The following is an 8,694-nucleotide window of genomic DNA, read 5'->3' on the forward strand; positions in this document are numbered from 1 at the left end:
CTGAATGGAGCAGTTGTCAGCCACCTCCTGTACATGGATGACATCAAGCTGTATGCCATGAGTGAACGAGACATTGATTCACTGACCCACACCACCAGGATATACAGCAATGACATCAGAATGTCGTTCGGACTGGAGAAATGTAGTCGTATGATAACAAAGAGAGGGAAGGTAGTCAGAAATGAGGGGATCGAACTACCAGAAGGCAACATTACAGACATGGAGGATAGCTACAAGTACCTGGCAAATGGGAACCACAAAACGGCCTCAAACATTCTGATTGAGACCGGCTCAGATGTGCCTCGTGTTCGTATCATCGACTTTGGACTGAGCTGCTTTGCTAAGAAGCGATCGTTGTACCGCATCTTCCATGGTAACATATTTAGCTCCTGCTCTTCACAGATGTAGCAATTTGTGCTGTTTGTTGTTGTTAATTGTGTCTGTTTATTAGGTACACCTATTCACACCCCCTCCCGAATGTTACGGGCGCAAAAAATACAGGCCTGGACCCACCACGGTGTGGCAAATGGGAGTGGTGCTGTATGAAGTGCTTCATGTGGGGGACTTTAATACCATGACATTCCTCCAAAAGGAACTGGAATTCAACAAGCATCTATCCCCACGTAAAAAACACATCACACTTCAAGATTCACTGATGGCTTGGATCACTGGAACTATCATCTTCATCTTTTTTCTCCTTTCTTTCTTTCCTTCCGCACTGCCGGAACGTCTTGGACACATGTTTAACCAATGTCCCAGAGAAGCACCCAATGCTGGGGGACCTATCATATAAATGTGATACATTACCTAACTTTCTTTTTTTTTGTCTTTTTACATTTTTTTTTAACAGGAAAAGATTGTTTTTTGGTTTTTTTTGGCCTATTCTAAAGTTTGCTATTCTAGAATTCCTGTAACCTCCCCAGCCATCCCAGGAAAGGGGATCTCTCTTTGAATTGGCTTAAATAAATAATAAAATAATAAAAATTAGTAAAAATCAGAACAATTAACTTAAACTTCCATCAAAATAAAACTTGTTTAATTCAACTTTGCTGACAATACTCTTTCATTACCATTTCAAGGATTGGTTTTTACTCATGATGCATTTTGACAAGAAAACTGAAAACTAAATCAGTTTAAAGTATGCACAAAGAAAGTCACACTGTCACTGCTCTGAAGACTTGCACCTGTTGCCCTAACACCTAATGCGTGTCAACAGATTTCCTGGTTCTACCACAGGTTGCAACAGTTTTTCTTTCCCACTGTTGTTGATTGTTTTACTCATAGTGGGCTCTCTGATTGGTGGGATTCATGTATAGTATAGGGTCTCTGCCTTCCAATGTGAAGTGCCTCTAGACAACAGATGTGATTTGTTGCTACAGTTACGGTTGAATTTAATCCTTAATGTCCATTCAGTAGTGGAAATTTTATATTTCTTAATATCCATCTATACTCAATGTGAATTCCATAAATAGAGCTGTTTGACTGATCACCTAATGTGTGACAAAAGAATCCACTGTGATGCTAATGACAGCCTGCGCTCTCTTACCTGTCTGTAAAAGTTGGCCTTGTCTCTCTCACTCGTTTCCCAGTCCAGTCACGCCTCTCTCCTCTGTTGCAGAAGTTCCAGCCCGTGCTCTTCTTGTGTTCCGCGTGCTCGACCGTTTCTCTGTCCCCTGGTTTCCCACAGCACCTGTGCTGAGTTTATGTTTATGACCGTGCTCTTGTTTAAGTTGATTCCTCTCATGAATAAATCTTGTAAATACTTCAAGCGATCGAGTCTGCTCTTAGGTCCACCTGCACGCTCATTTCCAGTTTGTGACATGGGCTTTTCTTTCTTTCTTTCTTTCTTTCTTTCTTTCTTTCTTTCTTTCTTTCTTTCTTTCTTTCTTTCTTTCTTTCTCTTTCTTTTTCATTCTTTCCTTTGCATTATTGTTAGGTCTTTACCTTTCAATATAAAGTGCCTTGAGGCAACCGTTGTTGTGATTTTGTGATTGACATTGAATTGAATAAGTGCAAGAAGACACAGCTGAGCTTAATCTAAATAATAGAGCACATGAAAATAAAACTAAAGGCAAAGTACAAGAGACAAAAAATTCAAAATAAAAACGGAACTAATTACACACAGAGACAAGAGACTAACACTCACAGGGGAGGTTACAGCTAATTAAAACACAACGATTAAAATATCAAATTCAAAGAATTTTTCCCCTCAACCACAACCGCTCATAACAGATGGCTGCCCCTCTCTGAGCAACATATGTCCTACAATGCAAATATTAAACAAATATGTAGGACTGCTTTCTTCCATTTGGGCAACATCTCTAAAATTAGAAATATCCTGTCTCAGAGTGACGCTGAAAAACTAGTTCATGCATTTATTACTTCCAGGCTGGACTACTGTAATTCATTATTATCAGGACGTCCCAAAAACTCCCTGAAAAGCCTCAGTTAATCCAAAATGCTGCAGCAAGAGTCCTGACAGGGACTAGAAAGAAAGAGCATATTTCTCCTGTTTTGGCTTCCCTTCATTGGCTTCCTGTTAAATTCAGAATTGAATTCAAAATCCTGCTCCTCACATACAAGGTCTTAAATAATCAGGCCCCATCTTATCTTAACGACCTTGTAGTACCATATCACCCTATTAGAGAACTTTACTCTTGCAGTGCAGGCTTACTTGTTGTTCCTAGAGTATTTAAAAGTAGAATGGGAGGGAGAGCCTTCAGTTTTTCCTGCCCACTGTTGCCAAAGTGCTTGATCATAGGGGGTCATATGATTGTTGGGTTTTTCTCTGTATGTATTATTGTAGGCTCTACTGTACAATATAAAGTGCCTTGAGGCGACTGTTGTTGTGATTTGGCGCTGTATAAATAAAACTGAATTGAATTGTATATAAAGTGCTTTACACACATTTTGACTTTAAACTAGTGTTGTCAAAATTAACACGGTAACACACATTAATCTGGCATCATAATCAATGTGATCAAAATTTTTAATGCAATTAACGCATCTGGAGTGCAGAATGACTCAAAATCCCTGAAATGTTTCTGTCAACATATTTCAGGCAGTTTGTCCAAGTAGTTACTTTCGCACATGGGCAAATGGGGAGTTGATCTGGTAGTGACGGGCAGCTGAACCAATCAACTCAATATGGAAGATGATAAATGCACATTGGCCCCCTCGATGGAAAATTTGAGTATTAAAAAAATAACAAGACGGAACAGTCGACCGACATAAAGTATTGTGCAAGAAGGAATTTCCTTTTCACCGAAGCACTTCCAGCTTAAAATATCACATTGATGTGAAGCATACGTTAGTCAGGTATGCTGCTAGGACTTTGGATAACGCGTCACCCAGCTTGCGACAAACCACTCACGGAGCATTGGGGACTCAGTAAGTCTACCTCGGAAATATTCACTGACACAATGTCAAGTGGATTGCAACAAACTGCAGACCTATTAATATTGTTTAGAACACGTGCTTTACATAGCTTTGGTTCCTCTTTTCAAGGACTTGAAGTGCCCCCCCAAGAGTGACAGAGAGAGGAGATAAGTGTTTACAGAGTTTTTTGTTAACATGAATGTTCAATAAACATGTTAAGTGTGCATATATTTTCCTTTATTTCACGAGTCTTTTTGCTCATGCAAAATGAAATGCGATTAATATAGAACAAAAATGAATGATATTTAATTGTGATTAATCAGAATTAATCCACAGTAACCCTGTGATGAGTCTGATTAAACATTTTAATTGTTTGACAGCACTAATTTATATTATATATTAGTGTTTTTTTTACCTATTAGTATATAGGTTTGTTTTTTTTTTTAAGTTGGATTTTACAGGAGAAAATCTGTGCAAAAAGATTGAAAACAATTCAAATTCTCTTTGAATTTAAGCATACATCCTTTGTGTTTATCGTGCATTTACTTCATTATATTGCATAAATGTCAGTTACAAGGTTAAATATAAAGTTGAAAAAATGTAATCGTGACCAGGCTATTGATCAGAAAATTGTGAGATTAATTAGTTAATTTTTTTTAATCTATTGACAGCACTACTTTAAACGTATTATATTTTTGTATTTGTCAAGTAATAACACACCGCTCAAACAGGTGGTATGAACTAATTTTAAATAACTGAATAATTTGAAGGATACAGCTTACAGTATTTCAGAATCAGAATCTGAATACTTTATTAATCACTAAGCAAATTATGTGGGTTACAGTTGCTCCAGTACAGTAACAGTGACAGAAACAGACTATAATATTTAAAAACATAGTATGCTACAGATTTATAAAAGAAAAAAGCACTAATATATACAAATCACTCAATAATAAATATCAAGGATTGACAAAGGTGATTATAAATAAATATCAAGAATATTGACAACAACATTACTGGGTAGAAAGGAGTGTGTGCAACAAGGGTGTAACTATTGCAGTGTTTACAGTTTACAAATGATTTTACCACAATTATGTCACAATAAAGAACATAAAGAGTTTAAAAAGTAATAATCGATTTAAAATGACAGTGACGTTTATCATTCTTAACTCTTAACAAGCAAAAATAACGTAATTTACATTGGAAATACAATTAAAACCTGAAATATGCAGTTTCTATTAAGACTGAAAAATTTAAATATAAACAGAGCAAGTATTTAATTCAATTCAATTCAATTCAATTTTATTTATATAGCGCCAAATCACAACATACACTGAAAAAAAGGGACTGGCCATCTCTTGGATTTATGTAAGCATCTTGCATGTATTTAACGCAATTGCCTCATGTTTTAAAGATAAATGTAACTATATAGTGTAAAAACTACATGATATGCAGAAAGGGTGTATTAAATTGCTCATATCATGTTCAGGTGAAGTAAGTCAATAAGATAGCAACGTTAAATCTCGTGAAACCACGTGTGATTTCATCTCGCGGGCTTTGGATCGTGGTTTAAAAAATGCATCCATCTCAGTCAAGTCGAGCAGCCAACTCTACATTTTTTGGTATGTCTTGATTTTTTGAATTAATGTTTACCATATTTCAGCCAAATGTAGTTAAACGTCTAGAGTGCCGCCATGTAACATGCTAAAAAAGAGCCGTTAGCTTATTTGCTGTTTTATCTGTTGTCAAAGAATTGGCGCTTTTTCATTTGAATTTGTCTTTGGCACAAGAGCCGTAATATCACATTAAACCTAATTACGAGGCACTCATAACATAATTTGGTTTTCTGTGTGAATAGATTTGCCAACTGACTCTTCAGTTACATTGTGTATTTACTGCACCGTGGTGTTAGTGAGATTTTGGACATTGAACAGCTTTAGCTAATATCATCAGCGGTATTATGCTAGCTTACATCCCTACCCCTCCTGCCCTCACCTGCTGTCCTTTTGTTTTTGTTTTTTTTGCTGCACATTGAGAGACGACCTCTATTCTGCATTTCACCAGGAGTCAGCTGATGGATTGTGGGTTCAAGGTGTTATGGTAAGAAAGTATATTCTATTTTCGCTTAAGGTTTCTGTAACTTAATTATAATAGGTTTTTTATAATTATTAGGTGCATGCATACTCACCCTATTAATACAACTGAGAAATCCAAAATCTGCCATAGGTTTAACCTGTATGTATTGTCAGAAAGGTGATTACTGGACTCACATTAATGCACACTTGAACTAAAATGAGGTTGTAACTTGTGGGTTCTTGGGTTGCAAATCAGAAACAAACATCTTTGGATTTTTTTAATCCTATAAGATCTGGAAACACAGTTTTTATTCAACAAAACATTACTGATTAACCAAGCACAGTGCCTGCTGTTATTTCAAAATAATTTTATGTCATTTTAGATGAAATGCAGCATTCCAGTGCATCCCAACCATGCCTTTACAGTCAAGGTTTCTGACGGAGCTGAGTTTCTCTCTGACAGTCTGCTGAAAGTGTTTGCAAAGTGATCGGGGGAACAGGGCACAAAGCTAAAGGATGTAGCTGCCATGATGACAGTAAGAACTTTAAAATTCTTTAACTACAAAGTGTATATGTATTGCATTAGGTCAGTAAAAGATTTTTATGCTGCATCCGTTGAAACAGTCAACTATTACCCGTGAGTACTGATTCCACCAAAAGGATGCCATAATTTTCGTTATGCATTTACTGGCCCACTGAGAAAAATTTATCTTTTTAAAAAAATAAATGTTCTGGAAACTATATATCCATAAAGTTGATGTCAAACAGAAACTTTTGATATTTCTTTGTAGATGCTGGTGTTGCATGTTGACTGGTTTAAGTTTTGGTCTGGGATCATTTTCTTCTGTGCTACTGAAAAGTTCACAAATCTCTGTTTTCTTTGTTATAATACTTTAGGATGACATTAATGCTCAAAGGGAGTCTCATCAAAGTGCTCCGCATCCGTGTGAAAGACAATTGCAACATCTTCTCCACGCAGGAGTTCATGGTGAGTGTTTTATGAGTAGATTGTGGCTTTGCAACATTTAAAAATGCATTTAGTTATCCACTTGATCCTCATTGGACCAGTTAGGACCAGTAGTCCTCTTTAATAATTTGAAGTTCACATGAGGCCTGGTAGTGAACTCAGCCGCCCCCCCTTGAGGCCCCACCCCCCTATATTAGGGGTCACATCAGTGTGAAAAAACTTTAAATTTGTCATTCTAGTGAACAAAGGAAAATCCCACCAGTATTTACATTAGCTTTTGTTTGAAAAAAAAAAAGACCAACAGCTAACCAAATTGTGGGGCTGAAAGTCTAAATTCTAACATCTTCTGAGTGACAAAACCTGGATTTCTGATGGGCCGGTGTCTTTCTAACAAAAACTAATGTAAAGCATTTGAAATTATTATGTTTTTCACTCTGTCTTAGAAACTCTGTTAGACCATGAATGGCAGCATGGCAGGCAACTCTTTGGCTATAGCTATTTACTATGTTGCTTGCATTGGTTTAAATTACTCTAACATTAGAACTGGTAGATTCAAAAGAGATGAGTTTAAAAAGGAATCTTAAAGAAATGTTTTGTGTTTAACCAGGACTTGACTGAGGCCACTGCACAGATTGAGAAAACCACAATGAACATCTGTCTCCAGAGGATGCACCAGGCAATGACTTTTCTGATGTTGGCATCATCATCGAGGGTATAGTAGTTCTTCAAGATCTGGATAATGTGACCTTTGCAGTAGCCATGCTGTTTGGACCTTTTTTATTCCTTCAATATGAGTTACCCATCACAACTCTGCTACACTTTTGAGGTGATTCAAAGGGTGGTAATGGAGTTGGATGCAACTCAGCTCTCAAGAAAAGCTCACAACTGAGACAAAACTGCTCCTGCAAGGAAAGCTCACTGTTATGCATGCAAGCTGATCAGCTCTAGGTGAGAGGACATTTAAATCTCACACTTGTTCTGCTGCATTTTGAAGCTCAATTCCAGAAACGGATCGCAGGGTTCATTTTTATAAACTCTGCAACTGCCATGGGGACGAGCCGTTTTTGTTGTTGTTGTTTGTTTTTCCTTTTGCTCTGTACAGCATTTTGGCAGCATTTTTAAATTTCTCTTTGTATTTTTTCTTTCTTTTACTAGTGAAGAGATGTAGCATGAACAGTTATACAGTCTAAATATCCCATATGGGTCGTGTGAAATGGTATTTTCAGTTTCATTCATTTGAAGTAAAGAACGTTGAATATTTCTAAGTGTGCTGTTTTGAACCAAGATGTCACAGTATGATCAGTGCTGTAATTTTTGACAGTCACTGTATCAATGTTATTTTTGCGTCTCTTGAATAAAGGTTTTGACCTGCAAGTGCTAATTTCTTTAGTTATTGGGGTAAAATGGGTAGTGTTAATAGGAAGGTGTTTGCCAATTCAGTAACCTAATTTAATGTTAATGGAAACTAACATTACCTCAAATTGTTTAGTTATAATTGTTGTTTAACTGAATCTTGACGTCAGAGGCCTTAAATAGAATGTTTTTATTTGTTCTTTCCCAACATTTTTCAAAAGAAACAGTCTAATTTCTTTGCTGTGATTGATTCCAGAGAACACGGAAGAACTGACATTATTTAACTGTTGATTTATGTAGATTCAGTGGAGGAGTAATGTCAGTTTAATTCTTTACCTACTGTCAATGCAGTGAAATTAGACATTTTGTTTTGAAAGGTTACTGGTGGATGCCAGCAACCATCTTGGAAGAGAACAATACAATCTGTTATAAGGCCTCCATTTGAAAATTGTGTATTTGATGCTAGAATATAATAGCAAAATGTAATTTGAAGATAACATGTAGCATTTAAGTGACCAAGTAGTATTGGGTAAAAGTTATTGAATGGTGTTGGGATAAAGTGAGAAAATTGTGAAGGATTAAAATATTTCAAGAGCTCAAATTACTTCATCAAAACATGTTTAAGTCACATTTTATCAACACAAATTGCACAGGTTTATTGAACATGAATAAATTGTGTTAATTTAACTCAATTGTTTAAGTTGCAGCCAAAGCAAAACATCTGTGTGCAACAAATGTCCACCATTGAATTAAGTAAATCCAACAACATATTTTTTTCAGTGTAAGTCGCCTCAAGGCGCTTCATAGATACAGAGAAAACCCCAACAATCATATGACCCCCTATGAGCAAGCACTTTGGCAACAGTGGGAAGGAAAAACTCCCTTTTAACAGGAAGAAACCTCCGGCAGAACCAGGCTCAG

At 36.5% G+C, this 8,694-nt stretch overlaps 1 long non-coding RNA gene across 1 annotated transcript; it reads left to right on the plus strand.

The window, feature by feature from the left end:
* Nucleotides 1–5,008: 5,008 nt before the first annotated feature.
* LOC147309659 (uncharacterized) lies at nt 5,009–7,942 on the plus strand. Its single transcript, XR_015125678.1, has 4 exons — nt 5,009–5,478; nt 5,837–5,989; nt 6,351–6,441; nt 7,028–7,942. It is a non-coding gene; the product is annotated as an uncharacterized LOC147309659 (long non-coding RNA).
* Nucleotides 7,943–8,694: the final 752 nt, after the last annotated feature.

Source organism: Aulonocara sp. 'chitande type north' Nkhata Bay, linkage group LG17 (genome assembly GCF_057382095.1).
Source record: "Aulonocara sp. 'chitande type north' Nkhata Bay isolate Kocher_YH1m ecotype deep benthic linkage group LG17, A_spYH_male_GT1.1, whole genome shotgun sequence".
Lineage (NCBI taxonomy): Eukaryota > Metazoa > Chordata > Actinopteri > Cichliformes > Cichlidae > Aulonocara > Aulonocara sp. 'chitande type north' Nkhata Bay.